The following is a 2,943-nucleotide window of genomic DNA, read 5'->3' as shown; positions in this document are numbered from 1 at the left end:
TCTCAAGCAAAGCAAATTTTGAAAGTCCACTAAAAACATATCTGCTCATAGACAATGTTGAAGACGTTATTGTCAACGTGCTTAAGTGGTAAATAATAAAAAAAAAGGTTTATAAAAATGTATATAAAATTTTAAATAAACATCAGGAAAAAATAGGAAACAACACCTTTGTTTTCCGTATAGGCTATTGTCTCGCTTACAGTTAAAGTCCTTCTCTGTTATTATTGTTGTTTGCAGCGTTACTTGGCAATATTTTAAAGGTATTATTATTTGATTTGATTTGATTTATTTTGTATTCTGCATGGTCTATTATTGGAGTAGTGTCACCCGGGTGGGAGTTTTAACTGGGAATACAAATAAAAGAATAAATAAATAAATAAAATAAAATAAAAATCATTCAGTCGATGCAGAGACATAGAGTGGGGGAATTCCCCCATCTCCCCAGCCTCTGAATATGTATCATAACGTAACTACATGTAAATGTTATTTGACAGTTTTTACTTGGAAAAGCAGCTGTTTTCTAGCATTCGAATATGGATAATGAAGTGATAGAAGGATTGGAGATGAATTTAATTTACAAATAGGGTAGGAATGTGCATACTTTTAAAACGACACCTGCCACGGTTTTCCTCTTTGAGTGTGTCCTAAAAGAGATGGGGGGGTGTTAATCTTAGCACTCAGCATACCCGGTTAAAAAAAGTCACCGCTCGCCACTGAGATATATATAGATACAGTATAGCCTATTACTGATATTATATATCACATGTGGCTGCTGTCTTCCAGTAAGGATGAGGGGTTAATCGAGTATGTGTAGTATAAATATCATCACTGTATCTCATTCTTGATTGAAGAAAGCCATGTTGCAACTGTTACAACCACTATACCAAGCTGAGCTTTCAAGAAGTGATTGAAGTATTGAATTGTGTTTAAAAAAAGTGTATGAATATGTATGGATATGTAGCCTATATACATATAAGATATTTGATATCTTTATTCATGTGATAAATGATAGCTTTGACAAAAGTTATATGGTCCACTTGTTGATAGCCTACACATGGGCAAAGGATAGAACAATCTAGGTTTCCGGGTTGAACATATACACAAGAAAATGAGGAGGGGATTGCCGAAAAAAAAAATAAAAGAGTAGTTTCCGACTGTAGGCTATTTATATAAAAACTCACTGGAAAACAATCCCACAGTATGGCATGTGAACCCCAGGAGGGGCTAAGGAGAAATTACTTTCACTTTTGAGAAGCGGATAACATCTCATTTCTCTGAAGGTTTGTCGCATTCTTTAGCCTATATCATTGCTGGGATTTTAGGCTAAATGGTGTATAGAAAAAGGAAGGAGATAATAACATTTTCTTTTTAAACATATTTTCCAAATGGGTTGTATGCACGCGATCAAACGCATGCATTATTTACGTTTTTAACATGGCTGTTTCAAGTGTATTTTGTCAAATCTGGAAAAAATTTGTTAAACTGAAAACGGCTGTTCGGTGAATCAACGTCGGGTACCATGGTTGAATCAACATGATTCGATTTTGCAAAAAATTTAGCAAAAACCTTTCAACATGGGTGAATACACAACTGTACGTTCAATAAGAAACTAGTTTGCATTTAGATCAACACTGTACATTATGATGTTTTATTAAGCCTAATTAACACAGGTGGAGTGCACTCAAGTTAATCAACACCATGGTACAGCTGACTTACCTCTATCCATTGACGGTTTATCAGCATTCGGTTTGCACCTTTTGCCATTATATCTCAGACTCAACTTCTCCCATCCAAACTAGTGATGGGAAGTTCGGCTATTTTCAAAGATTCGGCTCTTTTGGCTCGACTCCCTTAGAAGAGCCGTCTCTTACGGTTTTCAAATGGCTCTTTATTAAGTATTACTCTGAGCCTTCTATTTTAGCCCAGTTTAGCAATTGTGAATGGTTTGTGCGCTGGTAAGCAATTTTTTATTTAGTGTTTTCATAAAAGCCTTATTTTTTTGCATTTTCTTTTCGTTACAAAAAGTACACAGATACTATTTAACATTTTAATATAACTTTAATAATAACACTTTAGTTTCTAGTGTAGGTTAGCATTCAGAAATATCAGATGCCTCATCTTGGATGTGCTGATGCGATTTCTGCTTTCTGTTATTATTTGTCCTGTTTTTGAGAAGACTCTCTCTGAGGGGACCGATGTTGCAACAATGCAGTATTTTATTCCTACCCTAACCAACGCGCCTAAATCCGGCTCCCCTGTCGCTCTGTACCTGGCCTTTACCACTACACTCGCTGTCTTCGGAGCTTGTGTCCCCATTCCTTCTTTCACATAATTGTATGATCCTAGTCTGTCCTCCCATGTGATTAGCCGCATGCTTTTTTTTTTTTTTTTTACGAAAAAATGCATAAAAATAAGGCTTTTAAGAAAACACTAAATAAAAAAATTGCTTACCAACACACAAACCATTCACAGTTGCTAAATTGGCCTAAAATAGAAGGCTCTGGTTGAAGATTCGGCTCTCCCCGATGGGAGTCGGCTCTTCTCGTTCGCTACAAAGAATCGGCTCTTAGAGCCGGCTCGTTCGAACGGGACTGGACGCGGTGGGAGGGCGGTTTTGGCAACACTGGACTGTGACTGGAGCACTGATGGCAGGAAATGACGGTAGCTCTGGTAGTGATCCGGAAATTACGGTGACCGAGAAGTGCAAAGCAGATCACAATTCTGAAAACAAAATAACAAATTACAAACGCAAATGCAAGTCTAAAAAACAAAATAACAATTCAGAAAGCACAACCACAATTCAGAAAACATTATAACAAGTCAGAAAACACAATGACAAATTCGAAAACAAAATAAGTCAGAAAACACAACGACAAATCCGAAAACAAATTAACAAGTCAGAAAACACAACGACAAATCAGACAAACCGGAAAAGGTAGGTAT

At 36.5% G+C, this 2,943-nt stretch overlaps 1 protein-coding gene across 1 annotated transcript in view; it reads left to right on the top strand.

The window, feature by feature from the left end:
* Positions 1–1,108: 1,108 nt before the first annotated feature.
* Positions 1,109–2,943, top strand: part of LOC107691182 (CD276 antigen homolog) — a 30,363-nt gene continuing 28,528 nt past the window's right edge. Inside the window, exon 1 of the mRNA XM_016489679.1 lies at positions 1,109–1,280. The gene's annotated coding sequence lies outside the window, so the exon portion shown is untranslated. The remainder of the gene's footprint in view (positions 1,281–2,943) is intronic.

The sequence above is a fragment of the Sinocyclocheilus anshuiensis genome, unplaced genomic scaffold, assembly GCF_001515605.1.
Source record: "Sinocyclocheilus anshuiensis isolate Anshui unplaced genomic scaffold, SAMN03320099.WGS_v1.1 scaffold338, whole genome shotgun sequence".
In the NCBI taxonomy this organism is placed as follows: domain Eukaryota; kingdom Metazoa; phylum Chordata; class Actinopteri; order Cypriniformes; family Cyprinidae; genus Sinocyclocheilus; species Sinocyclocheilus anshuiensis.
The sequence above is the reverse complement of the archived record's forward strand: the minus strand, read 5'-3'. Positions and strand labels throughout refer to the sequence as shown.